Source organism: Quercus robur, chromosome 1 (assembly GCF_932294415.1).
Source record: "Quercus robur chromosome 1, dhQueRobu3.1, whole genome shotgun sequence".
In the NCBI taxonomy this organism is placed as follows: Eukaryota; Viridiplantae; Streptophyta; class Magnoliopsida; order Fagales; family Fagaceae; genus Quercus; species Quercus robur.
In genome coordinates, this window is record NC_065534.1 from 18992957 (window position 1) to 19014283 (window position 21327).

Genomic DNA, 21327 nt, shown 5'->3' on the forward strand with positions numbered 1-21327 from the left:
GCGGCGGGCAGATACCGCCGCTATAGAGAATCGATGAGAAGAGCTGAATGTACTTTTAGCGGCGGGTGCATGCCCGCCGCTATATGTTTAAACCTTTAGCGGCAGGCTATAAGCGCCGCTATAGGTATTTATTTAGAACGTAAAATGTGAACCTTTAGCGGCGCTTTTTGACCGCCGCTATAGGTTTTTTTTTTTTCCCAGTGGGTTTTAAAACTGCTGTTTGCTTGTAAATAAGTTCACAAACCTGTTATAAAAGACATGTAATAGTTTTAGCTCTACTAACACAATATCACGAATGTAATTAATTAACAACACCATAAATGTCTTGAAACTAACATAATATTGACATAAAAATATGTTATCAAATACATAACATTGTTTATAACCACCATCTTTAAATTAACAAAAAAAAGATGTGGTCATTTGAATAAAACAACCGCTGAAATTAATCTAATACTATAATCAAAATTCTAAAGTGTTTAAAAATGTCTTTCAACACTTGCAAGAAATGCGGTTGTTCTTCCATAGTTCTCTCTGTACACAAAAAAGCCCAAGAACTCCAAGATAAAACTTATAAGCTTCTTGGTTGATAAGATGCGGCTGATGATTTGGGGAGAGCTGGAGATTGTTCAATCAGAGGAGCATCCTACATACAAAGTATGATTACTTAATAAGTGCATATAAATGAAATAGAATGACAAGAAAATATTATGAAGGTAAAAAATGGGAAGAAGTTAAATGAAGACATGTTTCTTGATCTGGGGTAAAAAAAAAAAAAGCTATTTAAGCTGGCAGTGTTTAAGATGATAGAGGAGATAAGGTTGCTGATGGTCTCAATGACAACAAGCAGTAATAGTGATAACCATGTAAAGAACAACACACTCACACTTAATAGTGATTGTTAAAGGTGGCCAAACCATGCTCATGTTGGTAGTAAGGACAACAAAAAGAGGACAACCATGATTGTGACAATGTTGGTGGGAGAGGCAATTGCCAATGGCATTAGGCTTGCAATTGAAGCACCAATACTTTTAATTGGGATTGCATTTTCATGACGAAAGACTAATGAAGTTTACTAATAAGCAGTTAATTGTGGGGGGGAAACAGTATATTTCAGATTCAAATTTTAGGGATGATGGATCCCATTTGGTCACCATGGTTGCCTTGCGCATGTTCCCAATTAAGTAGTGTAAAATTGTTCTATAATTGTAATATATATCTATATCATACTTTACAGGCAGCAACTATACTTTAACTTAATCAACTATAATGTGATTTCATGAAAACACAAATCAAGAGTTAACATACATTTTATTTACATAATTTCACATCAATTTAAGAAATAAATCATCTTTAACCATTCACTTTTAACTATGTTCCAAATCAAACAATGAATTTAAATGCATAGAGAAGTTATCAATACATTTGGTAACTATAACATCATTACTAGCAATATTCTTTAGGAATGGACATCTCTTTAAATATGCAATTCCATTTTAGCATTCCATATGTGTGAAAAAGATAGAGAGAAGCCCCTAAAATGAATTAATCAAATAAAACAACTCAACAACAATCATCTTTACTCATTCACTTTTAGCTATGTTCCTAATCAAACAATGAATTTAAATGCATAGAGAAGTTATCAATACATTTGGTAACTATAACATCATTACTAGTAATATTCTTTAGGAATGGACATCTCTTTAAATATGCAATTCCATTTTAGCGTTCCATATGTGTGAAAAAGATATAGAGAAGCCTTTAAAATGAATTAATCAAATAAAAACAACTCAATAACAATCATCCAACATTACACAAAATAGTCAACACTCCCAATATCAGCTAAAACCACCTTATTACTCCATGCAAGCCACCTGCTTGCCCCAATTCAACAACCCACCACAAACACACACACACACACACACACAGAAAGAGAACCTTAAGTTTTTCACCAACTTCACTTGTTTTGATCACACAAACTTATAGTGCCTCTTCTTTTTGCAATCTGCCAACAAGAAAAGAATATATATATATATATATATATATATATCTAAGTTAATTTTCAAACAAGACTCATTTCAAAGCAATTTAACTGAGAGTGAGTCACAAAGGAAGCTTATCTAGATACAACACACAAGTTTATGCTAGTATATTTGCACCAAAATGATAAATAAATAAATAAAAGAATTTGGTATGAAATTACAGCATAATCTCATTAATAGCATCCAAAATAAAATTACAACATAAGTGCTTATGTGTTGATTCTTTTTGTAAGTGTGTATATCCATGATGATTGTAGAATAGTATTGTGAGGGATTTTCCTTTTATAGTTCCATAGTGAATGTCCCTTTTGCCCCATCACCCTATGGATCAAACAAACAAAGTGAAGCTTCTTTCTTTAGATCCTTTGAGTTTTGACTAAAAACAATGGATCTCATTGTAAAATCAAGGTCCAAAGTTAGCTTCTTTATAGACAAACAAATATAAATGAATTTTTTATCAAGCCATGTGCAAGATATTTATGAGCAATTTGGTGCATTTACAATCATAGAAAGTTAATGGATCTCATTGTATTGAAAAGTAACAAAAGCAAATAAATAATCATTTCTTTAACTAACTCATGTATAGCTTTCCAATTGAATATAATATATAAAAGGAATGATTTGAAGATTTATTTATAGAATAGCATGATCTTGAATTTCTATTCGTCCCTGCCTCTTAACAGTGCTGAAATCACTCTCTATTTCAGCAAAGTTGGTTCCCATTAAAAAATAGGAATAAATCCAACCAAAAGATGTGCTATAAATAAAAATATAGGAAGTGGGATCACACAGCCTTGGTGCTTGTCAATTAGTCATACATTAGAAATTGATGATAATAATAAACAAATGGAAAGGAGGGTGAGAGGCAAAGAAAAAGAATTGGCTTTATGAGAAAGTTCCAAATTTGGATATAATTTTGATGGAGATAATTAAATAAATAACTTTCTAACAGCTTTTTAATTTTTAATTATAAGAAGAAATCATATCATTGATATCTCAACAGTAGTGCTAAGTACCAATGCTTTAACCTTCAATCCAAAAACCAACCTCCTTTTAAGAATATCAATACTATTGGTTTCTAAGATGAACTCAAGGTCACTGATATAGTATGTTCTAATTTGAAATATATTATTATGATAAAATGCATAATGTCATTTAAAAATAAAAGCTAAGGGGCATGCAGTCACTAGTCAAACCTATGAAACAATTTATGCCACTTACTATTTTATTAAGGTTGGTGGATTCAGCAAAAAAGCCCATTGGAAGAGCCCAATGTAGAATGCTCTAATATAAACCCACGCCCAAAAAAAAAAAAAAAAAACCAAGGCTTTGGGATTTTCTTTTTGGGTCGTCGAAAAAGGCCCAGTTAGACTACAACAAAAACATCTGAGGGCAAAATTCCAGCCATTGGCATTTCTCAGAGTTCAACATACTATAAAAAAGAAAAAAAAGAATTTTGGGTTTGAAGGAAGGAAGGAATTCATGAAGGGATTTTTAAGCTCTTTCACTGTAAGTCATATCATGGTTTGGTCAGCTTCATATAGACTCCACTCCATATATTTCAGACTCAAATTATTAGTAAAGAATAAAATATATAGGAATTCAAGCTTATTCAGCATTTAAAAAAAAAAACCTAAATAAAGAAGAATGAAATATATTAAAAACCTATAAATTATGCATACAACTAATAGTAACAGCATTTTCAATGTATTTCAAAAAAAAAATAAGACCTATGCTTATCCCAATTCCCAAACCCTCCCCAATAGAAAACTAGTTTAAAGCTCAACTACATCAACCTTCATGATTAGGAAGCTAAAATTTGAAGCTTTTAGGGAAAGAACTCTACAATTCACTAATCATGCTTTATAAATCTACCACTTTAAAGCATTGTTTAACACAATTTGTCAAACACTTAAAAGCCAAAAAACCTAAAGAGCTTCTCAGTTAAAACTCTATATTACAAACTACTAAAACTCTATAATTAAAACTCTCTTCCTAAAGTAATGCCAAACATGCATATAATTTTATCGATTTCATTTGATTGTCAAAATTTCTTAGTGGAATAGCAAGTTAAAAGTTCAACATTGCAGACAGATCATATAAAAAGAGGTTAACTTTTTAGAAAAACATTCCAAAAAAATCAGTGAATAGAAAAATCCAAAAAAATAAAACCACTGTGAATGATCCAAAGGCACTATACCAATTGCAGCAAAAAAAAAAAAAAAAAAAAAAAAAAACCCCTATAAATTATAAGCTCTAACTTCCCCCAGTCTAGTAAAAGAGAATGCTTGTTCCACTAAATGAGTCCTTATAAACTCTCATGATTGAAGTCAGTCCAGAAACCTTACAGCTACAATACTCTCTAAATATGCTCAAATTACTCCAAAAGGCATACTTTAAAATTATCCAAGAAATTCCTCATCATCTAATAATTCTATTGCTAATACTTTCGGGTTCAGATGTAAAGCTGGCTGCTTTTACATTATCATTCATGTAGATATTTCATGCCATATTTTTACAATACAAACATGAAACCAACACATATATTAGAAGTATTAAAGTATTACTTAGCCTAGGTGGAGCCTAGCAAAAATTATTTGATAAAATAATGAACATTAACCATGGGTCACAGTGTCAGTGGAGCCCAGAAGTATTCAAGACAAACTTAGCGTCGAGGTCTAACTCTTACTTTTATCATGACAAATATGGACCTAACATGAACTAGAAATTTTGGAGGTTTTCAATTATCTTAAATATGCAAGGATATTGGTTGATTTACTGAATTGGTGTCTAAACCAGCCACAACTTAGGAACATTCATCATTAATAATGGTCAAGTGACTGAGTTTAACTGAAATTTTGGTCATTAAGAACTGTGACAATAAGCTTATACTTCTCAAAATTGTAGTTCACAAGGCTAACTGGCTTATGAAACACTCCAGAATTTAAGTTGACAGGAACCTTAAAATTTTAAGAACCAAAGATCAAATCAAAATAGAGGCCACAAAACAGAGCACCCATGTTCACTTTTTGTTAGCTTTTACACAACTGTGTTGACAATCTTATGACAAAATCAAACTCATTATATGCTACACTAGTATTTTGAGCATTCAAATGCAATGGACAACCCCACATACTTGTACCAAGTAATGCTACCATTGAAGCCATGAGTCTCACAGTAACAGCCATTGTCCCCAACAGAAAATTTTACTGACTCCCTGAAAACCAAAGATTTAATCTTCAGCCCCGCTAAAAAGAATTGTGAAAACATAATTGTGAAAACCAAAGATAGCATATTTCAAAAAAATGTTAATTAAGTTTGTTAAGAAATATTTTGCTTCATGTGAAGAATAATAGTACTTAAAAAAAGATAAAAGTTTAAAAATTAGTTCTCAAGGGTCCAATAACCTTTTTCCTTTTTTTTTTTTGGAAAAATGCTTGTTTATTATTATTTTTCCCACAAATCAGTGAAATAATTTTAAAATCTTGGTTTTATTTTAGTATCTTGAGAACCATGTATAATATTTTAAATCTAATAGAGTTTACTCAACTTAATTGGTAGACCGAAATTATTAGTAGTTTTTTAGAAGGTTTGTGGCCTGTGTTTTGACAAAAGTCGTCTTAACTTGTGAAATTTACGAAGCAAATAACTTGTAACTAGAGGAAAATGGGGATTATAAAAAATTATATATTAGCTGAAAGATGATAAATTTTGAATGCAAGAGGATTTTGCCATTTTAGGTGTATGTGTGACAGACAGTGTGAGGAAATTGATTGCAAACTCAAAAAAAAAAAAAAAAAAAAAAAAAAAAAAAAAAAAGCGATGATAATCCAATCAGACTATTTTACTGCAATAATATTTTACATACATACATACATTATATTCATAGATGGCGTTGGGTACTTCCAACCATGCGTAAATAAGCTAAATTCTATTCTCGAAATTTATTAGTAAACAAAAAAACAAACTGACACACATTCTTCTTCTTTTTTTTTTTTTTTTTTTCCTAAACTTCAATATCATCCCTAAAATTTAACAGAGATTTATTAGAGCACTTTATTAGAGCACTTGGTATGATGGAAAATGCAAGTTAACAGAAATGTTTTTTCAACTGACAAAATTCCCAATAGAGTGAAAAAGTTAAGCAAAATCACCAAATAAAAATTAACAAAGCATTATAACTACCGAGACAGATTTAACCAAATCACAAATTTTTCCAAATTAACATTTAACAACCATTTAACTTGGATTAAACCCAATTACAAGAGTGTCCAATTTTTTCAACGTGCCCATGATTCTTAGCTTATATAACACTAATAAATAAATAAATAAATAAATCAAAACTAAAAAAAATAAATAAACATGCTGAAGATGGTAGTACATTAGGGTACAATGAGTGAGAATACATACGAATTTGGAGAGGGACCCTAAAAAGCGAGGATTTGAAAACCCAATTGAGCTGCCATGAAATTTGGCAGTGGCAGTGGCAAAGTGAGAACCGTTTGATGGTAGAGCACTTGGTAATAACTCATTACCAGCCCTACCGTTTGATGGTAGGGATTGACCCTAAACATTTTCACTCTATTGCTAATAATACTTGCATTTATTGGAGCACTTTTTTTAAATAACTCATTCCCTAAAATTTTTTTAGTAGCATCCATGGCTTAATAAAGTATCTTAGTGTCTGTTTGTTACTTATTATTATTTTTTTGTAAGTGATAAAAATTTCACTATAGTACCAATGGAATTGACTTGCTAGCTCTAACAATAGTGTTCCATAGAAAAGACTCCAATCCCTCCACCCCCAAAGAAAAAAACATGATAATGAATAGCCATTGTTTTGACTTAATCATTATAGTTTAGCATAAATTCTCATAATGACAAGCTAGCAGAAATTAGTATAAGGACGAACAAGAAATTCAACTGGTAGTGGAGGTTTGAGAGAATTTACTACGTTGCATTAGTGGAGAAGATTAAATTTGAATAACAAAATTTTATTCAAAAGTTGAGTCATAAATCCAAAAAGGAAAAACCTAAGATTCAGTGAGAAGAGAATAAAGTTAATCTAATTCAAATTATTCACTGGAAAATTTAAACTAACACATAGAGGACAAACACAAAGATGTCAATAACAATGAACCAAGACAAAACCTTCAAAGCCACATACCTATACCAATCAAACTCATTACAAACTAATTGTATTTTATACAATGAATTCACTTCAATTGGAATTCCTAGAACACCAGGTTGAACCATAGAGACATAGAACCCAGTCCCTAAATTCGTATGGCTTAATTAGGGGAAAAGTAACCCCAGTTCAATCTTAATAGATTCTTTGTTAGTAACAATACGATATTTAAGTTCACTATTGAAATAAACAAAAAATCCACATTATAGAATTTCCATGCTTAGCCCATTGTACATCACTTTCCTCTAAAATAAAATCAGGTAAATACGTAGTTATAGTGGGGGTAACAAAACATAGGTAATAATACTATGTTGACTACTTTGCAAAAACTTGTAGGTTGAAGTGAAGGTACCAATGTCAGAGGCTGAATTCATTCAACTACATGAGACAGCCCAAATAGTAACTTCATGAATATTGCACAAAGAACATACCAGCTATTCGTAACTTGAAAAGAAGTAAGAGAAGCAACCAAATATATAATTTTAGTAATTTAAAAAGATGCTTTACCTATTTTAATAATTTATTTTACAATACACTTTCAAAACAACTACATTTTATAAAATCCACGTTTTATATTATTGATCCTGCCAAAACAGGGCCCTGAGAGAGGTGACTTGGTGATATCTCCGTCCTCTCACCATTACAATGGTCACTATTTTTTTTGGTGTAAAAGCACCAATAATCATCAATAAAGCATACAAACATGAGAAATTTGATCAGTTCATCAGTCACTATTCACTGCAGAAGCAAGTATTGCAACAGAAGTGAATTAACATCTGAATAGCTATAATACCAAACACAGCAATGTTGAAAATTAAAAATAAATAAACAAAGAAAAAGCTAAGTTCAATATCTATCCTGTAGCCCCATAGGAAACTGCACAAACATCAACTTGGAGTAAAAGTTTCAGTAATCATGCATGATTGTGACAATGCACCAAACGAATTTTGAACTTATCATACTTTATTTAAAGAGCCAACCTGTACAACTCCATGCGGGGCAACAGAAACAACAACGATAGTCTACAGGACAAAACAAGAACAATATTGTTAAAAGGATATGAAAGTGGATTAGTGAAAACCAGAAACCATAAAAACAGAGAAAAACAATATACATCAATGGAAATGTTGGACCACCTAAAACCATATCTCCTACCATGCAGCCATCAACTTATCACAATACAACTATTAATAAGTCATCTGTTTATTCATCTCTGTTGTCCAAATGTTAATAAATTGTACCTCAGGTTATGATAAGTCAGTAACATACGTAGCAAATTAGGAGTTGAATGAATACCTTATTCTAATTGATATTCTACAAGGTAAGGTTAGTTTAATCTGAGTAGCCTATCAGAGTGGCATGCACCACTACTGTTAGTCCAAGCAGAATAAAAGCATGCATTGGTCCAATGGTTGGAACACATTCAGACACTTAGGTGTGGCACATGGACAAACAAATAGTATCTTGTGATTCACAGTAATATATATATATATATATCAACATGCTTTAAGTAAACAAACTTCAGTAAATTAACTGGTTGTTCCATTATCAATCTCACAAGCCAATTAAATACTAACGCAACAAATGAACATCAGGTCCATTGTATTTCTCATAGATAATGCCACCGTCACCACCACCACCACCCACAACCGCAACCCCAACCACCAAACCCACAACTGCATCACCACTACCAGTCGGGAAAATAAAAACAAAAACACCACCCCCCGTTGAAATCAAAAAGCCATTAAAATGCACACAACCATGCTTAGCCCATTGTATACACTGTTTGACTCAAAATTGAAACAAAGCTGATATAAGATCAGTCATTATCATCAACATAAGAATTTCCAAAGAAACCCAACTAAGTTCAAAATTGTAAACAAAAACAAAAACATCTAAAAAACAAAACACCTAAAAAAATAAAAACAAAAACACTACCCCCCCGTTGAAATCAGTCTATAACTTTGAAGAAATGGTAAAATGCAGATACCCAGAAACCAAAACATCTAAAAAAAGCAATCTTTAACACAAATTGAAGCGATAAATGTACAAACAAAAACAAAAACAAAAAGCCAGACCTGGAACTTTGCGAACCAAGTTGGACAAAACTGAGTGGTCGAATTCAAAGCTCAAAGGAATGTTGATCGGAAAGGCCAATCAAGGTCTAGAGGGAGAGAGAGAGATCGAACCTAGATTAGAGAGATCTCGGTAAGGGTTTTTGATGAGGAGCAACCCGCCTCTACTGATGGCGGTGCCGGTTTGAGGCGATGAGATCAGGTTGCTTAAGCCATTGGTTTCTGTCAAGAGGGAAGGTTCTAGATTAGGGGCATGAACCGTTAGGGTTAGAAAGGATAAGAGAAATGGGTCGGGCTAGACCTAACCCATTTCTTTTTGGACCTAACTAGGCTCGATTTTTGGGTGGTGGTGGTGGTTGTGGTTGGGGGTTGGGAGGTGGTGGTGGTGGTGGCTGTGGCTGTGGGTTTGTGGGCAGTGGTAGAGATGAGACAGTGAGGAGATTTTCAGTGTCTGAGAGAAAGAGAGAGAGTGTGGGAGACAGAGGGAAAACGAAGAGGCGCTAAAATGAATAGGGAAAAAAAATAGAGGGAAAATTTAGGATCGGGTGTGGGAAATGTAAGGGCCTATTGCGGCGGGTCAATGACCCGCCGCTATAGCTAACCTTTGGGCCGCTGAAACACGTTTATTACGGCGGGATATTGGCTCGCCGCTGTAGCGCGCCGCAATAGCTATAACTATTGCGGCGGGCTATTGGCCCGCCGCAATAGATCTCCTGTACAGCGGCTGGCCCAATTCGCGCCGCAATAAGGCGACCTATAGCGGCTGTTTTGGCACCCGCCGCAATAGGTCCGCCGCAACTGCTTGATTTTCTTGTAGTGTAAGCATCACTGGTTGGAGGAAGGCCCTCTTTACCTATACTTGCTCCGGTAGAAGTCAGCATCAATAGTAAGATTTTGAATACTGGGAATCTGCTCAGGAGAAGGCAAGGGCAAAGCGGTTGAAGAAGGGTCGGCTGGAATCTCTCTTATGTGTTCTAGAAAATACACGTTCCCCACCTTCCTCAGCTTGGAGTCTGCCGAGACCCCTGCACTGTTAAGGGTCTCATTCCAGGTTAAAGTGCAGTAGTCCCTGCACACTTTAGCCACCTCCTCGGCCTGCCTCTATTCTATTTCAAGCATCCCCTGCTCATAGGCTGCTATCTCTATGGCTTTAGTAGTTTCTTTGATCGCCTGGGTTTCTGCTTTGGCCTTTTGCAGTTTGGCCTTCAGACTTAGAACTGTCGCCTTCTCTGTGGCTAGATTCAGCTCAGTGGTATAGAGAAGCTTGCGCTAGTCCTCAGCCTGGGTCTTAGTAGTCTTAAGCCCTGCCAAAGCGCTTAAACGCTCATGCTAGGAAGTCTTAAGCTTCTCGGCCAGCTGAGTCTTTTCCTCCTTCACAGTCCTGAGCACTTTCTCTACTTCGCGCTAGGAATGAGACTCGGCTTTAAATTTATTGTGGGCATTTCTAACGCATTCCTCGGCCACATAGACTTGTTGAGTGACCTGTATAAAAGCACCAAAGGGATTACACATAAAAAATATGTGCGAATGGAAAAGGGAAATGAATTAAGGTATTGATGGAACTGTACTCACCATTGCGAGGTCTCTTTTTAGAGACATAAACAAGTCGGGTTGCCTTATCCGCTTGAGAGCTTCCATATCCTTTGGAAGGAGGAGAGGCTACTCTGGGGCTTGGGCCAGATGCACAGAATGCCCCCTGCTAGATTCCCTTATCGTAGAATCATAAGGGATAAGGGCTCCATCCATCTCTATTACGGGTGCCCAAGTACGCTATTGTTAGCGTACCTCATCATCGTCTCGGCTATCCACGGATTTAGCCCTTTTGTCTCGAGGGTCTTTGGTCTTTTGTTGTTTTGTGCCCCTTTGCGAGAGCATTTCCCCCTCTTCTAGCTCTTGAGGTGATCTCTTCTTTTTCGGATCGGGATTGACTCGCAGACCTAGATCAACAAGAGGAGGAGAAGGGGGAAGAGAAAAGTTAGCAAAAGTCTAGGTCTTGGGAGCTTCAGGTGGAGTTACTCCCTTGTTCCTATTAGCAATCAAACTCCTTAAGCTCGGCCTCTTCTTAAGGTCCATGATCTCTGCTTCTTTGGAACTTGTTTCAACCAGAGCAATGGTCTGTCTTGGCTGATAAGCTATGGAAAGCCTATCAGACTCGGTCTTAGAATCCAAAAGCTCCACAGGCCTCTCGGGTGTTCTCTCTTCCTCTGCAAAACGAAATCTATCTATCTCCTCCTCAAGTGACAAATGTGAAGAGGAGGCTATCCTTTCCGCTGCTGCTACGGCTACGAACGGAACTTGTTGGAGTGGTATTGCAAACTGTGGGCGGTTTTGTTGAGCAAGCAATACCACAGAAGGGAGATCTCGCCTCACTAGGAACCCCGGTTTGGAAACGTCTATCCGAGCGAGCCGGGGGTTACTTGCTCTTAACGCTTGGCCTGCTCCTAGTATATGTGCGACAAGGGCTCATAACCTAGGATGAGGTGAGCAACTTGCAAATGATTATCCTCACTTACGAATATCTCTGACCTCAACAAAAAGTTGAGTCTGGGAACATTGACCAAACTGAGCTTTGGAGAAACGTGATCTTTATCTGCAAAAACATCCGAGAAGGTAATTTTTGTTAAACCACTAATGAACATTATCCGAGAAGATAGATTACCAAAAATGAATAAAGAGAGAGCTCTAAAAACTAAGGTCTCGGCTGAGAGACCTGATCTTAAGGTACCCCACCTGGTGTTCCTACCCTAACTAGGCAGTGAAGACCATCGTGCCATCCCCCGAAGACAACAAGATAATCGTCCTTCATGCCTTTATTGGACTTAGGGAGGCAGGATATCAGTCTCACCTCGTCGGACCGAGATTTGAGGTAATATCCCCCTAAAAGGGAGTGACACTCATACAAATGAGCAACATCATGCCATGTAAGACCGAGGTTCATCTAGTCATTTCGCGCATCTACACATTCTAAGACTCTAAACATATTGGTAGCGCACTGACGTGGGCATAACCTATGGTTGAGCTAATAGTCCCTAGTTATCCTACCCATTGGAAGTGTCATTCCTCCTTCTATAAAGACGATCATTGGAATGACAACTTCACCTTCTTTTCTATCTGTAAGTACACGGTCTGGGGGACAGTATTGTAGGCCTACTCCTAGGGGGATATGGTACTTAGCCCTAAAGCTCTCCATACTAGTCGGATAATCTACCAAATACTTGAATCTACCCATTTGAATGAACAGAAATGATGCAGAAAGAAGTTTCTAAAACAAAAGAAAAAAAAGCCGAGGAGGATGGCCGAGAATAAAAGGGAGAATGTAAAGAAATAAGAACTTACAAGAATGAGTATATTTATCTCTGTTGTTTTTAAAAGATTTTCGAAGAAATCTTGAAGAAAGGGTTTCGGAAGCTTTGTAATTTGGAGAGTTCTGTGAGTTGGAGCGCTAGAAATCACTAGAGAGTTTGAAGATTGGTAAAGTAAAAGGAAAACAAGTTCCCTTGAGGCTTTATATAGGAAATGGAAATGGGTGAGAGTTGTCCCGCTCAAATTTCAAAGAAAAGGCTCAACCGTTGAATCTAAGCTTCGCCATTAAATCTAGGGAACAGCACGCCACCTGGAGCAATTAATGATGCTTCGTGGGTTGCAAAACTTCAGAGATAATCATAAGGCACAGAAAACGAAATTTCCACATGTGTGAGCAACAAAATCAAATGGTGTTAGCTCTTAAAAAATCAAAACCTCACTTTTCTTCTCAAATGGGGGAAAAACTGGGGTTTTAAGGGACTATTATAGAGGCAAGGGCCCAAAATCGTATGTTGGGCCTTGAGCTTTATCCGAGGATATAGATGGGTCCGAGGAGGAGCAAATAATTACTAGATATCCCCAAACCAGGTCCCATAAGTAGGGAGTAAATGAAAGGTTGTCCGAGGAGTAGCTCCTCCTCGGACTTGATGAATATGGTTCAAAGTATGTAATCTAGCAATTAAAGTGACTTTCCAAGAAACTTCAATGATAGTGATGTGTCTCATGAACATGCAAGAAGGAAGGAGACCTAAAAATACCTAAGGGAAAGCTGCCACTATCGTATTAAATGCACTACAGCTACTTTTCTAGTCGCATTTATGTGAAGAAGACCTCTGAATAGTGCTACCTTGGCTACCGCAATTCACAGAGAACTAGAGAGAGTGTCTGATGGGACAGATACTCAAGTGAAGACTCAGATGATCAACAAGTGTAGGATGAGGATGGTCCGGAGGAGGATATATAGCAGGAAGGATTCTGCGTAAAAAGGAGGTCGAAAAAAAGAGAAAGAAAACACTGTAGTAATCCAAATTGTTTCTGTATTTAATTGTGATCAATATACATAATTATGTCCTCCTTGGACTAAAAGTCTATTAATATCAATACGTCTTGTTAGTGCTTGATTGTCATTTAATTCTATATTAGCCATTATTTAAATCATTAGGACCTAATTCTTTGACCCACTCTCTACAAATTTATTGTATTAGGCTCATTGGGCCGAGATTCCATATACTTTGGGTTTGGGCCACAAATCGAAACCCTATAGTACTAAATTTGCATTTTATTTTATGCAGCATTACAACCAAAGAGTTAGAACCTCCTTTACAAAAATAAAACTTCAATTTAATTATTTATTGAATTTTTAAAATTTTATTTGCATATAATTCTTTATTAAGGCTATCTTTATTTTGCGACAAGTGTCTACACTAATTAATTATTAAGACAATTTACCATAAATTAAACTCTATTTCCAATAGTTTACTCTACATAAAAATCAATTACCTAAATTCCAAGAAATTTAAAACTCTACTTCAGGTAAACTCTATTACCAAAAGTTTCAAGTCTCATCAAATCATATAAACTGAGATAAAATACAATTAGATCTTAAATTGAAGTTTAATTTTATGCCATATGTCCCATTCAATTTTCTTAATTTTTTGTGCTAAATGAGTTATTAAGTGAGAAAATCATAGAATCAATAATAAATCTTTTTTTAAAAAAATCACCACCATTTGTGAATGCCCCAAAAAAAATGTGGGGGAATTGAAATAGGCCTTGTTTTCCCTCAATTAAAAAAGTAACTTACAATCCCACGCAGTTGTTGTAAAAAGTAATTAGTCTCTAGACTTAATGATTAACGGATCATATTATAAATTAACTACATAAAATTTATAAAACAGTGTCACTAACAAATAAATTTATAAAGACAAAGACAAAACAAACAATTTAAGCATTCGTGTATGAAAAATGCTACGCGGCATTAGTTTGTTTAAATCCTCATCACCCTCATTACAATTTTTAAGCAAAATTGTTAATAGAGCATTTTCCTTTCCCAGTCGTCATAGGCTATTAAATTAAACCCGTCAGGTCCATGTATTCTTGTTGATTGAACCCATTTCGCTCTGACAGTCATGGATTTTGTTCTGCCTCACCTTCTTTTCTTACTAATTCTGTTACCAATTTTCTCTATTGCTCAAAATGAAAATGTTACCATTGGAAGCTCTCATAGCCACTGACAACAGCACTCCATGGTTATCACTTTCAGGTGATTTTGCCTTTGGATTTCTCCCACTCAACCAGACAGATCTCTTCCTGCTTTCCATTTGGTTTGCCAAAGTACCAGATAAAACCATAGTTTGGTATGCAAGACTAGATAACCCTGCACCTAGGGGATCAAAAGTGCAGCTAACTGCTTACCATGGGCTAGTACTTACTGGTCCTCAAGGGGATGAGTTATGGAGATCTGATAGCATTTTTGGTACTGTAGCCAATGGTGTTATGAACAACACAGGCAACTTTGTGCTTCAAGATAGCAACTTTAATAAGCTATGGGAGAGCTTCAAGAGTCCCTCACATACGTAGTTGCCTTCACAAAATATGGATATTGGAGGGAAGCTTTCTTCTCGACAATCAGGACAAACTTTTCCAAAGAAAGGTTCCAGTTACGTTTGATTCCTGAAGGTAATCTTGTGCTCAATGCTATAAACTTGCCCACGGATAATCCTAGTGGACCTTATTATACAAGTGGTACTAGTATAAGTGATTCTGTACCATCAAATCCTGGTAAAAAACTAGTCTCTAACCAGTCAGGCTATATATACATTCTGAGAGATAACAACAAAACACTTCCTCTACAAGAAAAGCTAGAGTCATCTGCTTATTTCTATTATAGAGACACTCTCAACTTTGATGGAGTTTTCAAGCTATATTCTTACCCAAAGAATTCCAATGCCAATGGAAGCTGGACTCCGATTTGGACTATGCCAGATAATATTTGTATAAACAATTCTGCATTACTAGATCGTGGCACTTGTGGTTTTAATAGCATATGCACCCTTGGATCTGATAAAAGGCCAATCTGTACATGCCCCAAGGGATACTCCTTACTTGATCCAAAGGACCCTTATGGCAGCTGCAAACCAGACTTCATTGAAGGCTGTGAAGAAGCCAAGCTAAGTCCCAGAAATGATCTTTATTATTTTGAAGTGATAACCAATATACAACGGATAAACTCAGAAAACTACGCACTCTTGAAGCCTTACACTGAAGATCAATGCAGCAAGTCTTGCACGGAAGATTGTACGTGTCTTGTTGCCCTTTTTAAAGAGGATGGTAGCTGTTACAAAAAGAAGCTACCTCTCCCTAATAGGAGAGTGGACAAAAGCATCATGGGCTCAGAGGCTTAGATGAAAATCAGAAAAAATAACTCAATCACACTTCCGGATCATCGTTTTCCAGTTCTGGAAACAAAGAAGAAGAATCAGGACAATTTGATTCTCATGTGGTCAGTGCTTCTCGCCAGCTGTGTTTGTTAACATTACATTCATTGTTGCAATTTGTGTGGGTGTTTTCTCTATTTAGCGTAAGAAGCTCAAAACTCCTATGAGAAATTTTGGTGCTGTGGAGATGAATTTGAGATGTTTTACTTACCAAGAACTTGTAGAAGCTACAGATGGTTTCAAGGAAGAATTGGGTAAGGGAGCTTTTGGTGTTGTTTACAAAGGAGCTATAGAAATGGGCTCTAGTGTCCTAGTGGCGGTCAAGAAATTAAATAGTTCATTTCAAGATTATGAGAGAGAGTTCAAGACTGAAGTGAATGTGATCGGTCAAACACATCAGAAGAATCCTTTTTGTCTACTTGGATTCTATGATGAGGGACTACACCGATTACTGGTATATGAGTTCTTGAGCAACAGCACTTTGGCAAGCTTTCTTTTCAGAGACTTGAAACCTGATAGGAATCAAAGAATCCAAATTGCAGTTTGGGTTGCAAGAGAGCTCTAGTACTTACATGAAGAGTGCAGCAACCAAATTATCCATTGTGATATAAAGCCTCAAAACATACTTCTTGACAACTATTACAATCTGCGAATTTCTGACTTTGGATTGGCAAAACTTTTGAGATTGAACCAAAGCAAAACTCATACTAACATCAGAGGAACGAAAGGGTATGTTGCACCCAAATGGTTTAGGAACGTGCCGATCACACCCAAAGTCGATGTTTATAGCTACGGTGTCGTGCTACTAGATAATTTGCTGCCACAGAAGCATAGATATGGAGACAACTGAGGAAGAAAAGACAATTTTGACTGATTGGGCTTATGATTGCTATAGGGAAGGAGCACTAGATGCTCTAGTTGAATATAATGTGGAGGAATTGGATGACAAAGAGAAGCTGGAGAGGTATGTGATGGTTGCCATTTGGTGTATTCAAGAAGATCCATCTCTTAGACCTACCATGAATAGGGTTACGCAGATGCTTGAGGGTGTTGTTGAAGTGCTTGTTCCACCTTGCCTGTTTCTGTTTAGTAGGACAGGTTAATCCAACATTAAAGATTTACAATAACTATGTCTGTCTTAGTCTTTGCTCTCTATTTGCAGTATCCCATCAGATCTTTTGGTTGTAGTCACATACTTTTTTTGGTTTGTTTTATAATGATCTTTGTTATATTGGTTAATGTACTCTTGGGTGGATGAGGGCCTTAAAGATAGATGTCAAGGTAGAAGTTTCGTTTATAAAATATAAATAAAATTCCTATGGAAAGTTTTTTTTTTTTTTTTTTTTGGGAACTATAAAGCAGAGGTTTGCAAAACTGTGTGGTCTGTTGTTTGTTTTGCGTTTCTGAGTTTGTTGTTTCTTGTCCTGTGAGGTTGTGATTTTCCTTTCATTTGTGTTCTTTCTATTTCTTTTATGTGTTTGTGCGTACAGGAAATTACTCGCTGATCAACAAACAACATAAGAAAAAGACTGAAAAAAAAATTTGCAATGAAACTAAGACAGCTAAGATGGTTTGTGTTCAATAGCCTATGGGTTAGTGACCTAAAGAAAATGTTAGATTTTGATAATTAGGTTCAATCTATTGCATCTGAAAAAATTTTGTGGTCAATAATTCCATGTTAGAGGGCTAAGCTAGCTATAAAGCACAGGACCGAAAGACTTGAGGATACAAGTGTGCCTAAGCTCGGTAAAGGCTACTGCCCCTTCCAATTGAAGGTGACATTTTGGAAAAGACTCCAAAATACATAACGGGTGCATTAAGGTCATGGAATCGACTCTCATCATACCTGGGAGAAGCAGTGGTCTTGGGTAGGCAATGTGTTGCCATAATGCACCTTGGGACCAGCAATATGTCATGAACTCTTAGGTCACTAGTCCAACATTGAATCCTAAAGAATCAAGCATGAAAGGAACGGAACGGAACGCTCAATAGATAAAATAAAAAATCATAGGACAAATCCTATAATGCCTAGATGTACAAAAGGAATGCATGATAATCAAAGTCAAAACTTGATTCCTAGACAATGTTCATCCTAATTCAAATTAGAAGTTTGAGACAATAACAATGACATACACTTAAAAACTGGACCTATTAGGAATTTGTCATTTTAGCAAACACTTGGTGTGCATAAATAAGAATGGGTATACATGAGAGCTAATATGCATGAAATTCATCCCACATACATCATCTAGAAAAAACATAGACGAAACTTGGAACATGACCCATGAATTGAAAGTGTAAATTGAAGATTAAAAATGCATGATTTAAAGAAATTCCCAAATTTTCAAAATCCTAGACTAGGAAAGTGCAGAAATTCAAAAATGGAGAGAGCAAACACCTACTTAAAAAAAAAAGGATATGTGAGAAACTTCTAAGATTTACCCAAATCTAAGGCTATCTTTGATTTCCTATGTAGCAGGTTCTTAGGTAGCTCACAATGGCCATAAATGGTGGTGACGCTGGGTATAATAGTTGCGGCGCCACAAAGTTTCATTCAAACCGGCAATCTCTGTCAACCCAATACAAAGCTATATATAAACAATTCACAGGACTCGTTTAAAAATTATTTCATGATTAAAAATTCAATCTAGTGTTCATATAAACATGATGGGTAATTCAAACCTACCCTCCTTTTTTTTTTTTTTTTTTCTTTCTTCTTCTTTTTTTTTTTTAGGGGACATGGTATCAACTAGTAGGCAACTATACCAGTATATTAGGTTACCAAATCTTAAACCTTCAACTATATTAGAGAGAGAGTGTGGCACAAAATCCAAAATTGGAAAGAAAAGCTTCTATCACAAGCGGGTCAAGAGATCCTAATCAAAGCAATCATCCAAGCAATGCCGACCTTCACTATGGGGTGTTTCAAACTCCCCAAGAATTTGTACAAGGATATTGAAGCAGTGACTAGAAATTTTTAGTGGGGGTATTCAGGTGAGGTAAGAAAAATCCATTAGATAGCTTGGAAAAAACTTTGCTTACAAAAATTACATGGTGGTTTAGGATTTAAGGAGTTAGAAAAATTCAATCTAGCTCTCCTAGGCAAATAGATTTGGAGATTAATTCATAACACCAATTCCTTCTTCTACAAAGTCTTCAAAGCAAGGTTTTTCCCTACGTGCTCAGTTCTTGAGAGTGGGGTAAAAACTAATGGGTTATACACTTGCCAAAGCATTCTTAAGGTGAGGGAGGTGGTCAAGCAAGGAGCATATTGGCGGATTGGGGATGGTACTAAAGTGCAGAGTAGGGGTGATAAGTGGCTGCTTGATATGTCAACAAAACACATCATCTCTCCTAAAAAAAACCTCCCTATGAGTGCAAAGGTATGTGCTCTTATTGATGAGGATGGCCAAGGTGGATTAAAGAATGGGTAACACAAGAATTCTTTTCCCATGAAGCCCAACAAATACTTGGAATTCCACTAAGCTCAAATTGGGTCCCTAGCCTTCTCATTTGGGCTAGCACCAAGTCAGGTAGATACTCGACTAAGAGTGCATACAAAATGCTAACGTCCAAGCAGGATTTTTCCACTCCTAGCCCATATGATACTTCGGCCCAAACCAGTTGTTAGAGAAGAATTTGGTCCCTGAGTATTCCAAATAAAATCTAGCACTTCCTATGGAGAGCTTGCCATGAATCACTCCCCACCAAAAAGAATCTGCTGGCCAGGAATGTCACAAGGAATGCACTATATTAATGGTGCAATGAGGAAGTTGAGGACGTTATTCATGCCTTGTGGGGTTGCCAAGTACTAAAGGAAGTCTGGTGGTAAGAAGAAAGCCTTAGAAATCAGCTCTCCATGCGTTCTGTGGACTTTAGAGATCTGTGGATTGGGATCACAAATTTAAAGGAACCAAACCTAGCCAAATGGTTTGCTTTTGTTGCCTGGAGTATATGGAACAAAAGAAATGCTACAAGAATGCAAGCATCTTCCCTTCCATTTCATCAGCTGTGCCAAGACGTGCGTGAGAGCTTACTCAAATACCGTCTAGCACAAGAGCCTCCCATACCTGAGTTTAGGCCCAGAAGTGCAACACATTGGTACTTGCCCTAGACTACATAGCATAAAGTCAATTATGATGGTGCTCTGTTTAAAGAAATTTGGCAGGCGGGAGTTGGAGTAGTGGTTAGAGATGCTGATGGAAGGGTCTGTGGTGCTCTCTTAAACAGAACGGTACTACCTAGAACAGTGGAGGAGGTCGAGGCCATCGCATGTAGAAAAGTTGTACGGTTCACTCTTCAACTTGGACTTGTAGAACTGGTTTTTGAAGGGGATTCTGAAACTATCACTACTGCTATCAACTCGGGCTCTCCTTGCTTTACCTCATTGGATCATATTCTGGATGATGTTAAAGCTTTGGCTTTGAATTTTGTATTAGCAACTTTTGTTCATGTAAAGAGACAAGGGAATTCCATAGCAGATAAACTAGCTAAGGCTTCTAAAACTATACCTTGTCCCCATTTTTGGTCGAATGACATCCCAAGTGATGTGCAACAGCTTGTAATTCATGATAGCATTCGGTGATCAATAAAAAGGATTGACTAGATTCTCAAAAAAAAAAAAAAAAAAAAAAGTTACCAAATCTTTATATCTGATGGTTTTATCCTTATATTGTATAGTTACAATATTACATGTGATAGTTCTTTTGTCACATTTGATAGTTTCCTTGTTTTTTCTCACATTTGATGGTTCCATTATTACATTGTGCAATTCTAACATCACATTAGACAATACTTTTGTAATATTTGGTGGTTCCCTTATTTTATTTTACTTTTTCACATTTAACAATTCTATCCTCACATTGTACAGTTCCAACATCATATGTGACTGTTCTTTTGCCACATTAGTAATTCCCTTATTTTTTTTTCACATTTGATGATTTCATCCTCACATTGTGTAGTTTTAACATCACATGTGACTGTTATTTTGTCACATTTAGTGGTTCCTTTATTTTTTTCTCACATTTAACAGTTCTATCCTCACATTATGCAGTTCCAACATCACATTTGACAGTACTTTTGTTACATTTGGTGGTTCTCTTATTTTTTTTCCTCACATTTAACAATTTCATCCTCACATTGTATAATTCCAACATCACATTTGAAAGTATTTTTGTCACATTTAATGGTTTCTTTATTTTTTTCTCACATTTGAAGGTTTCATCCTCACATATAGTACCAACATTACATGTGACTGTACTTTTGTCACATTCGATGATTCC

The 21327-nt window shown here is 36.1% G+C and overlaps 1 protein-coding gene, 1 long non-coding RNA gene and 1 pseudogene across 4 annotated transcripts in view; 2 read left to right on the forward strand and 1 right to left on the reverse strand.

Annotated features, from left to right (window-relative positions):
• The window catches only part of LOC126724195 (G-type lectin S-receptor-like serine/threonine-protein kinase RLK1), a 50214-nt gene that overhangs the window by 17558 nt on the left and 11329 nt on the right, over positions 1-21327 (forward strand). The gene's annotated exons all lie outside the window — the stretch shown is intronic.
• Positions 322-9838, reverse strand: LOC126724211 (uncharacterized). The gene is made up of 4 exons (XR_007654803.1): positions 9309-9838; positions 8211-8252; positions 1939-2005; positions 322-646 (listed from the first exon to the last, which is right to left on the reverse strand). It is a non-coding gene; the product is annotated as an uncharacterized LOC126724211 (long non-coding RNA).
• On the forward strand, positions 16058-16974 carry LOC126724203 (G-type lectin S-receptor-like serine/threonine-protein kinase RLK1; annotated as a pseudogene).